The sequence below is a fragment of the Strigops habroptila genome, chromosome Z, assembly GCF_004027225.2.
Source record: "Strigops habroptila isolate Jane chromosome Z, bStrHab1.2.pri, whole genome shotgun sequence".
NCBI lineage: Eukaryota > Metazoa > Chordata > Aves > Psittaciformes > Psittacidae > Strigops > Strigops habroptila.
Genome location: NC_044302.2, coordinates 30673032 through 30684867, shown reverse-complemented (window position 1 = coordinate 30684867; position 11836 = coordinate 30673032).

The following is an 11836-nucleotide window of genomic DNA, read 5'->3' as shown; positions in this document are numbered from 1 at the left end:
AGAGCACCAGGCAGCATGCAGTCGGCCACCCGGAAGTCCAGGACAGACTCCAAACTTATGGGCATGTTATATGGCAATGAGGAAGTTAAGATTTTGTAAAGGACTATGTATGTGAAAGCTTCAGAATGTTGAGTTTACGCTTGCAGGTAGCAAGGAAAAATGTTTCCTTACAAGCTCACAGATCTTGAGCAGAGGTACAACACTGATACATGAAACATCTGCGAAATAACAAGGGAGGAGAATATAAAGTGGGAAGGAAAAACTCCAAATAAACACAAGTGCTGTGCAATACATTTGCTCACCACGCACCGACCGATACCCAGCCCGACCCGAGCAGCGATCTGGGCCTTCCGGGTGAGTCCCCCCAGCTTATACACAAGGCTTCTCTCTCCTTCTTCCTTCTTTCTGTGAAAAAGAGCTGAGAACTTAAGGGACAGGTTTGCCTTTATGTTTTCAGGAGACTATTAACAACCTCTTTTGAAAGGGATTAGACGCCTAACACACGAACACACAAACCCAAATGAAGCTCTAAGTTCCCATGTTCAGTGACGTCTGAAATTTGCCAAGGGAAAAGGGGGAAGCCAGAAACCAAACAATGCAGAGACATAGACCCGACAGAGCAAGCATGGAGACAATGACGCAAAACAAACCTCACCAGCTGTTTTGGGGAATCGAAGGATTCCGGTGAGGAAATGTCCTGGGTTCAGCTATAGCAGTCATTTTTCTCCTTCTTAGTAGCTGGTGCAGTGCTGTGTTTTTTTAACTTTCAGCCTGGGAACAACACTGATAACACCGATGTTTTTAGTTGTTGCTAAGTAATGTTTATTCCAACCTAGGACTTTCTCAGTCTCATGCTTTGCCAGGGAGGAGGGGAAGCCGGGAGGAAGCAGAGACAGGACACCTGACCCAAACTGGCCAAAGGGGTATTCCATACCATGGCACGTCATGCCCAGTATATAAACCGGGGGAAGTTACCCGGAAGGCCCAGATCACTGCTCGGGTCGGGCTGGGTATCGGTCGGCGGGTGGTGAGCAATTGTATCCTCTCCCCTTGTTATTTCACTAATCATTGTTATCATTGGTGGTAGCAGTAGTGGTTTGTATTATACCTTAGTTGTGGGACTGCTCTTATCTCAACCCGTGGGAGTTACATTCTTCCGATTCTCCTCCCCATCCCTCCGGGAGCGGGGGGAGGAAGAAGTGGGGGGAGTGAGCGAGTGGCTGTGTGGTTCTGAGGTACCGGCTGGGCTCAAACCACGACAGTCCTTTTTGGCGCCCAGTGTGGGGCCCGAAAGGTTGAGACAACGACAGATCTGACCAGAGTGTGTTTAATCATATTTGTGATAAGCATTCATTGTTACTACTCGTCACAATGGTGATTATTTGGCTCTCAGACTTGTTGCGCTTGATCTCAGAGTTTCAGCATGTTGTACCTTACTTACAGCCACTATTTGCTGTTTTAGTGTTTATTGGCTGGGGGGCCTGGGCTAAGGTTCTTATTTCACTGTACTTCGTGATAATGACTTGTAATACAATAGACTCATTGATTATGAAACTGGTCTGGTTTGTGCTTCCAGCGTGGCCATCACCTCTATACATTGGGAGGTATATAATGAAATATTTTAGCAATTGCATATTTTTTTTTTCCTGCTTGGGGGGTCAACCTACGAAGGAAGCATTCTCTTTCACTCCCCGTTCCCCCACCAGCCTATTTGCAACAGCAGTTGAGAGTTCTGAAGGTTTTAGATGGCCTTTGAGTACCCTTGAAACCTGCCTGCTGATTGTGCTGGGGATCAGCATGTTGGCAAACATACGGAGTGTGTTCTACCCACGGCCATCCCGTCGTAGGAACATCCTATTTCGTTTAATCTCAAAAATTCAGCAGTATCAGGTTCGAATCTGGTCTAGGGTTAGACGACAATATAGGAGGACCACCAAGAGATTTTCCCTGAGGCTGGACAGCTATGAGTGGCAGGGTGTGTGGGATAGTATGGGCAAGTATCTAGGCCAGTGGGCCCCTCCAGTGCTTTGGAACTTCACCACTGAACAAGTGCAACATCCGGAAAAACTAGTAAAACACTTAAACGAGGTGTGCTGTCGTCCTGGTTATACCAGAGAGGGACAAATCATGGCAACGTGCTGGGGCTTGGCCTATGCCTACAGAGCCCTGCTCAACACTATCCAGCACCTTCAAAGGGAAAAAAATGTCTCTGGATCTGATGGCAAAGCAACAGACAATGCAGCTATGCCAACTGCAAACACAGCAGCTACTCAGACCCTGAGCACAACAGACAACACAGCTACTCCAAGTACAGCAGCTACATCAACCCCAGTGACAAGCACAACAGCTACTCAAACCCTGACCACAACAGACAACGCAACTACTCCAACTTCAAATACAGCAGTTACACCAACCCCAGTGACAAGCACAACAGCTACTCAAACCCCAATAGCAACAGACAATATAGCTACTCCAAGCATCGCAGCTACACCAACCCCAGTGACATGCACAGTAGCTACTCAAACCCTGACAGCAACAGACAATATAGCTACTCCAAGCACCGCAGCTACACCAACCCCAGTGACATGCACAGTAGCTATTCAAACCCCGACAGCAACAGACAATGCAGCTGTTGGTGTTACTCAACTCCCAAGCAAAACAGCTGCACCAACCCCAGCAATAGACATTGCAACCACTCCAATCCTAGTGGCAGGCACTGCAGCCACTCCAACCACAGTGACAAACACTGCAGCTAAACCAAATGGCCAGTTTGTGACAATGTCTGTTGCCCCTGTAAGCAAAAGCCGACAAAGAGCAATCCGCGAAGTGAAGAAAGATGAAGACCCAATGCCATTACTACATGCAACAGCATCTGAACAAGAGTTACTACTATGTGGGTCAGAGGAAGAGGAAGAAGAAGAAGAGGTCACTTCTCGACCCCGGACCTCAACCGAACTGCGGAATAGGCGAAAAGATTTCACCCGTCTTCCAGGGGAGCACATTGTCACCTGGTTGCTCCGATGCTGGGACAATGGGGCCGACAGTCACGAACTAGAAGGTAGGGAAGCCAAGCAGCTGGGATCACTTGCTAAGGAAGGAGGAATTGACAAAGCGATTGCAAGAGAGAAGTGAGCCCTCAGTCTTTGGAGGCGGCTCCTGGCAGCTGTGAAGGAAAGGTTTCCCTACAAAGACAATATTACGAATCGCTCAGCCAACTGGACCACGATAGAGAAAGGCATCCAGTCCCTGAGGGAATCAGCCATCATAGAGATGATCTATCGCAGGCCGGATGCCAGGAACACATCCGTAGATCCAGATGAAGTCGAATGTACACGACCCATGTGGCGGAAACTTACACGAAGTGCGCCATCATCATATGCCCACACATTGGCATCAATGACCTGGAATGACGGAGTATCACCACCAGTGGATTGCCTGATTCGTCAACTCCGAGAGTTCGAAGACAATCTCACCCCTTCCATCATTTCAGCTGTGGAAAAGCTGTCCCAGGAGTTCAAACAATTGAGAGACGATTTATCCGATCTGTCCAGCTCCCCACGCGTACCAACCCGTGTCTCAGCTATTAACAGAAGGCGCCCTACTGCTCGAGAAAGAAAATATAGGAGGTACATGCCACGGGCCACCCTATGGTTTTACCTGCGGGATCACGGAGAAGACATGAGAAAGTGGGATGGAAAACCTACTTCAGCTCTAGAGCAACGGGTGCGTGAACTGAAGAGGAGAACAATGGTCAAGGATGATCCTCCCAGGAAAGCTGCTGCTCCAGTCTCTGGTGAGCAGTTTCCCAGATGGAGTGAAAGAGCTGATTTTACTCCAGCTCCTGTGATAAGGAATACTAATCCCTTTCTACAAGACAGAAGTGGAGAATTTTGTGATCACTATTAGAGGGGCCCTGCCTCCAGCCAGGTGGAGGAGAGGGATAATCGGGTTTACTGGACTGTGTGGATCAGATGGCCTGGCACATCAGTCCCACAGAAGTATAAGGCTCTAGTAGATACCGGTGCACAGTGTACTCTGATGCCATCAAGGTATCAAGGGGTGAAACCCATTTATATTTCTGGAGTGACAGCAGGATCCCAAGCGTTAACTATGCTGGAAGCTGAAATCAGCCTGACTGGGAGGAAGTGGCAAAAGCACCCCATTGTAACTGGTCCAGGGGCTCCATGCATCCTTGGCATAGACTATCTCAGGAGAGGGTACTTCAAAGACCCAAAAGGGTATAGATGGGCTTTTGGTATCGCTGCCTTGGAGACAGAGGAAATTAAGCAGCTGTCCACCTTACCCGGTCTCTCAGAGGATCCTTCTGTTATGGGGTTGCTGAAGGTCGAAGAACAACAAGTGCCAATTGCGACCACAACAGTGCACCGGCGGCAATATCGCACCAACCGAGACTCCTTGATTCCCATCCATAAGCTGATCCGTAGACTGGAGAGTCAAGGAGTGATCAGCAGGACCCGCTCACCCTTTAATAGCCCCATATGGCCAGTGCAAAAGTCTAATGGAGAGTGGAGATTAACAGTAGACTATCGTGGCCTGAACGAAGTCACACCACCATTGAGTGCTGCCGTACCAGACATGTTAGAACTTCAATGTGAACTGGAGTCAAAGGCAGCCAAGTGGTATGCCACAATTGACATTGCCAATGCATTTTTCTCAATCCCTTTGGCAGCAGAATGCAGGCCACAGTTTGCTTTCACTTGGAGGGGCATACAGTACACTTGGAACCGACTGCCCCAGGGGTGGAAACACAGCCCTACCATCTGCCATGGATTGATCCAGACTGCACTGGAACAGGGGCAAGCTCCAGAACACCTGCAATACATTGATGACATCATCGTGTGGGGTGATACAGCGGAAGAAGTTTTTGAGAAAGGGAGGAAGATAATCCAAATCTTGCTGAAGGCCGGTTTTGCCATAAAACGGAGTAAGGTCAAGGGACCTGCACAGGAGATTCAATTTTTGGGAATAAAATGGCAAGATGGACGCCGCCAGATCCCCACAGACGTGATCAACAAGATGACAGCAATGTCTCCACCAACTAACAAGAAAGAAACACAAGCTTTCTTAGGTGTTGTGGGGTTCTGGAGAATGCACATCCCAAATTACAGTCTGATTGTAAGCCCTCTCTACCACGTGACCCGGAAGAAGAATGATTTCAAATGGGGCCCTGAGCAACAACAAGCCTTTGAACAAATTAAACGAGAAATAGTTCATGCAGTAGCCCTTGGACCAGTCCGGGCCGGGCCAGATGTGAAAAATGTGCTCTATACCGCAGCTGGGGAGAATGGTCCTACCTGGAGCCTCTGGCAGAAAGCTCCAGGGGAGACTCGAGGTCGACCCCTCGGCTTTTGGAGTTGGGGGTATAAAGGATCCGAGGCCAGCTATACTCCCACTGAAAAAGAGATACTGGCAGCCTATGAAGAGGTTCGAGCTGCCTCAGAAGTGATCGGAACTGAAGCGCAGCTCCTCCTGGCACCCCGGTTGCCTGTGCTGGGCTGGATGTTCAAAGGCAGGGTCTCCTCTACACATCATGCAACTGATGCTACATGGAGTAAGTGGGCCGCACTAATTACACAACGAGCTCAAATAGGAAATCCCAGTCGTCCAGGAATTCTAGAAGTCATCATGGACTGGCCAGAGGGCAAAGATTTTGGGATGTCACCAGAAGAGGAGGTGACGTGTGCTGAAGAGGCCCCACCATATAATGAACTGTCAGAGAGTGAAAAGCAATATGCCTTGTTTACTGATGGGTCCTGCCGTATTGTGGAAAAGCATCGGAGATGGAAGGCAGCTGTGTGGAGTCCCCTGCGACAAGTTGCAGAAACTGCTGAGGGAGAGGGTGAATCGAGTCAGTTTGCAGAGGTTAAAGCCATCCAGCTGGCCTTGGACATTGCTGAACGAGAAAAATGGCCAGTACTTTATCTCTATACGGACTCATGGATGGTGGCAAATGCCCTGTGGGGGTGGTTGCAGCAGTGGAAGCAGAGCAACTGGCAAGGCAGAAGTAAACCCATCTGGGCTGCTGCATTGTGGCAAGATATCGCTGCTCGGGTGCAGAACCTGGTGGTGAAGGTACGCCACGTAGATGCTCATGTACCCAAGAGTCGGGCCACTGAGGAACACCAGAATAACCAGCAAGTGGATAAAGCTGCTAAGATTAAAGTGGCTCAGATGGACTTGGATTGGCAACATGAGGGTGAATTATTTTTAGCCCGGTGGGCCCATGACACCTCAGGCCATCAAGGCAGAGATGCAACATATAAATGGGCTCGTGACCGAGGGGTGGACTTAACGATGGACACTATTGCCCAGGTTATTCACGAATGTGAAACATGTGCTGCAATTAAGCAAGCCAAGCGGTTAAAGCCTCTCTGGTATGGAGGACGATGGCTGAAGTACAAGTATGGGGAGGCCTGGCAGATTGACTATATCACACTCCCACCAACCCGCCAAGGCAAGCGCTATGTGCTTACCATGGTGGAAGCAACCACCGGCTGGCTGGAAACATACGCTGTGTCCCATGCCACTGCCCGGAACACTATCCTGGGCCTTGAGAAACAAGTCTTGTGGCGACACGGCACCCCAGAGAGAATTGAGTCAGACAATGGGACTCATTTCCGGAACAACCTCATAGACACTTGGGCCAAAGAGCATGGCATTGAGTGGGTATACCACATCCCCTACCATGCACCAGCCTCTGGGAAAATCGAACGGTACAATGGGCTCTTAAAAACTACACTGAGAGCAATGGGTGGTGGGACTTTCAAACACTGGGATACACATTTACCAAAAGCCACCTGGTTGGTCAACAGTAGGGGATCTGCCAACAGGGCTGGCCCAGCCCAATCAGAACTTTTACATACTGTAGAGGGGGATAAAGTTCCTGTGGTGCACATAAAGAATTTGTTGGGGAAGACAGTCTGGGTTATTCCTGCTTCAGGTAAAGGCAAACCCACTTGTGGGGTTGCTTTTGCTCAGGGACCTGGATATACTTGGTGGGTAATGCGGGAAGATGGGGAAGTCCGATGTGTACCTCAAGGGGATTTGATTTTGGGGGAAAACAGCCAATGAACTCAATTGTACGCTGTTGCCTGCTCTATAACACTTTTATAGCCCACCAGCTAGATATCTTCAGGTCGCCAGCAATTGACCCTGACTTCCCTCCGATCATCACCTCAACAAAGAATGAATTTTGAGGAAACCAGACGAGCTCAGCAGTGACCAGACGAGTTTGGCGGTATCATCAGCAGGCAACAACCCAACACTACGTACCGTCCCTCCTGCCCTGAAAGACTATTACAAGAGCTGGAGCCTGACATCATGGACTGGATGAGTTCAGCAATTTTACAGGGATTGGTCCATGGACTAGGGAATGATATCTTTCTCTGTGTGTGGGTGTGGGTGTATATATATATGTATATATGGGACAGGGGTGATGGTGTGCTGAGAGATGTGGGATCCGAGCATGACGTGAATGGTATGGAATAAGGGGTGGATACTGTCCTGGGTTCAGCTATAGCAGTCATTTTTCTCCTTCTTAGTAGCTGGTGCAGTGCTGTGTTTTTTTAACTTTCAGCCTGGGAACAACGCTGATAACACCGATGTTTTTAGTTGTTGCTAAGTAATGTTTATTCCAACCAAGGACTTTCTCAGTCTCATGCTTTGCCAGGGAGGAGGGGAAGCCGGGAGGAAGCAGAGACAGGACACCTGACCCAAACTAGCCAAAGGGGTATTCCATACCACACCACATCATGCCCAGTATATAAACTGGGGGGAGTTACCCGGAAGGCCCAGATCACTGCTCGGGTCGGGCTGGGTATCGGTCGGCGGGTGGTGAGCAATTGTATCCTCTCCCCTTGTTATTTCACTAATCATTATTATCACTGGTGGTAGCAGTAGTGGTTTTGTATTATACCTTAGTTGTGGGACTGCTCTTATCTCAACCCGTGGGAGTTACATTCTTCCGATTCTCCTCCCCATCCCTCCGGGAGCGGGGGGAGGAAGAAGTGGGGGGAGTGAGCGAGCGGCTGTGTGGTTCTGAGGTACCGGCTGGGCTCAAACCACGACAGGAAATAATGGAACCAACAAGAATGAGTTTTTCCTGACTTTGTCGCAATGGTTAAATTAGGAGAATGGTTAAAGAGTGTTCAGGTTACTTATTCGGTTATATGCTTACCGACCCCGTCAAGGACCCGATGATCAAGAGACCAGCTCCGAGATGCATCGTAGCAGGAGAGGTGGCAGGTACTACCTTGGCGCGTGTCCCCACGGAGGCAACGTGGACCTCGGTGGTAGGGAGACCTGCCTCACCCCCCCTTCCGAGCTCTGGGCTTTTATTAGTTAAAAAGTGCTGACTCATCTTGGCTCAGGGGGCCAGCCTGCGCCAAGAGGAGTGGCCTATTTGGCACTAGTTTGAGTCTGCGTTCTAGAGCAGAGAGGGTCTTTTGGGGGTCAGTAACTTCCGGTTACTTCCTCCCCTTCCCTCTTCTTCATCACTATCTTCATCCCATTCCGACATCTTCGTCACCTCTAAGTGTCCTTGGCTGCCTTTTGTTGGCAGCATTTGGCTAACGTAACTGGTTACAACATCCCCTTCTGATGAAAATGATGAAGTCAGGGCAGCCGGTTTTTTCTTCTTAGCTACAAAGTTACACTTACAAGTCAGAAAGGCTCGGGATGCACCATCACGGACCATTAACTATTGTGTCTCCGGACACACCAGTCACACTGACTAATGGGCTCTCAAGAAACCACAGGCTCCCCTTCCAGGAAGATCCACCTGGACTTCGTAACCTGCAAGACTGTAAACCGAGTTCTTGCTTTCCATGTCAGGTTTTGCTTTACTTGAATATTTTTTTTAATTCTTTTTTTTTTTTTTTTCCCTGCAGAAAGCAAAAAGAATATGTACTTCTCCCTAGGCATCTTTTCCAGCTTTGAAAGACAGGAAACGTCTTTTGAACTAAATTCGCACAACAGTTCTGTATTAGAGAGACAATACAAACTAGGCTTCTTACCTTGTAAAAATGCTGAACTACTCATTAGTTTTCTTGGAAAATGACATTTTCAAAGGTCTGGAGCAATCGACAAAGTAGGAAGAACTGAAAAGAAAAATAATCAAGGATCTAGTAAGGCAATGGAAAAAAAAGAGGTGAAGCTCTTTCTTTGAGAGCCCCTTTTATCTCCAGCCCAAGCCCTGGGGTGGAACTGCAGCTTCCTGCAAGGCTGGGAGCAGCTTTTCCCTCAGGAACCCCCACCCCAATCCCAGAGTGCTCCCTCAACCTGCTTTTGGGTTGGGGATTGCCCTAACCCAGGGGTAGGACCTAGCACTTGGCCTTGCACAGTCCATCTGCTGCTCTCAGTCTGGTTTCCTTCCGTCTTCTATTGCCCCTTTTTTTAACAGAAACTTGACTTTCTCTTGGTTTCCGTTTTGCTTGCAGTGACTGAGCTGCTCAGCTTGGCCAGCTCCGGCAACGGACTGGGCGGAAGGACTCACCTTGAGCTGGGTTTGCATTGCTTGTTTTTGTTCTAGAAACATGCTGGTGTGGGTTAAAACTTAAACTTCTGAGTGGGGAGATGGAGCTAAGGATCACCCTCAGCCTTCCTGAGACTTTACAAAAAGCTTTCAATGCAACTTTGCGCTTTAACACTGACCTGCCCAAATACCCGCAAATCCACCAAAATAGAAACAGGGGATTTTGGTTTAACGATGCTGATGGAATTTTCAAGAGGAATTAAAAATGTCTATGTGTTTTCTAAAGGGTGTTTTACCCAATCCAAGACAGGAACTCCCAGATGAAGATCTATCACCCACAGTGGAGGTGGACAACCTCCACTCCTCAGTGAGGGATGAGGGTTAACAACACAAGGATGCCCCCCACCTTTGAGCTGATCAGTGAGAGCACAGCAGCCGTGTTTTAGTTTTATATTCTCTCCCCTTCTTATCTCCTTTGTCATCATTATTAGTAGCAGTAGTATTCCATTGTACTTTAGTTATTAAACTGTTCTCATCTCAACCTGCAGGTTTCACATCATTCCCATTCTCCTCCCTTCCCACCTGGGGGGCACAATGGAGTTGAGCAACTGGCCCTGTGGTCCTTAGCTGCCAGCCGGGTTGAAACCATGGCACATCTCCAGTGCAGATTTCCTTCCTGCCTCTCAAGGGGCTCCCCAACATTGGCTCCATGACACAGGCTCAAAATGCCAAAATTAACATTTATGGGGCAAAAGAAGGTAAATCCCATTGGCTGCAGGTGCTGTTCCTATGTTAACAGCTTTTTTTCGCTCCACATAAAATCCATCCTTTAGGTGCCACCAGTTCATTTCCCCAGTTAATTCCTGAATCCTCATGAAAAATAATGTAGAAAAGCTGGGATAACCCCAGGACAGGAGGAGCAGGTTTGCCTGTGCTACACGTTCCCTGCATTCAGGGTCTGTCCTGCTGCAGGTCTGATGCTGCCAGGCACAGGCAGGGGTAGGCAGGGCCAAATGCCATCATTAGGCATGTTTCATAGGATTGACCAAGGAGAGTCAGTCCTGCATGAGAGGCCAGGCTGGGACTTTGTTGAGAGCCACAGAGTGGCTGGGTTGGAATTGCTGACACATGCCCTTTGTACCTGGCAGGGACCTCATTGGGGTTGATTTTGGGGCATTCCTCTCTCCAACTGCAGCCAACACCAACCAGTGCCACTCACCTTCACTGCTGGGACCCCACCAAGGTCAAGCTGACCCACTGCGGGAAGAACACCAGGGCTGAGAGTTGTTTAATAAAGTGGGGGAGAAGGAGATGAACCCCAAGCAATGGCATTTACACAAGAAATAACCAACCTTGCAGGGACACCTTGCACCATTTCCTGTTTTGCTCAGTCCCAGAGCAACTAAATCAATCCAATGTAGTCTCACTGCTTCTCAGGTTAAAAATCTCCCCTAAGACAAACTCTTCCAGCTTTCAGAGGGAGGAAATCTGGGAAATGACCCCTCCAGGACACATTCACACTGATGTAAGTGAGGTAAAACCCCTTTGCTGAAGCAATAAAGCACAGTCATATCATGCAGTACACTGATTAATTACTATTAAACCCACACACACGGATATTTCCCTTCCTGCTTCTCCCAGATCATTTTAGCAGGATGCCAGTGGCACCCAATGGCCACACCAAGCACATAAAACCCACAAATGAGGTTCTTCATCAGTAAGGTGTCCTGGTTGCAGCAGTAGCAGTCGTTTTTCTCCTTCTTAGTAGCTGGTGCAGTGCTGTGTTTTCGACTTTAGTCTGAGAACAACGCTGATAACACACCGATGTTTTCAGTTGTTGCTCAGTAATGTTTATGCCCATTGAGGACTTTCTCAGTCTCATGCTTTGCCAGGGAGGAGGGAAAGCCGTGAGGAAGCAGAGACAGGACACCTGACCCAAACTAGCCAAAGGGATATTCCATACCACAGCATGTCATGCCCAGTATATAAACCGGGGGGAGTTACCCGGAAGGCCCAGATCGCTGCTCGGGTCGGGCTGGGTATTGGTCGGCGGGTGATGAGCAATTGTATCCTCTCCCCTTGTTATTTCCCTTATCATTATTATCATTGGTGATAGCAGTAGTGGTTTTGTATTGTACCTTAGTTAATGGACTGCTCTTATCTCAACCCATGGGAGTTACAATCTTTCGATTCTCCTCCCCATCCCTCCGGGAGCGGGGTGGGGAAGAAGTGGGGAGTGAGCGAGCAGCTGCGTGGTTCTGGGTTACCAGCTGGGCTTAAACCACGACTGTTCTTTTGGGGACCTGAAGGGTTGAGATAACAACAGATCTGACCAGAGTGTGT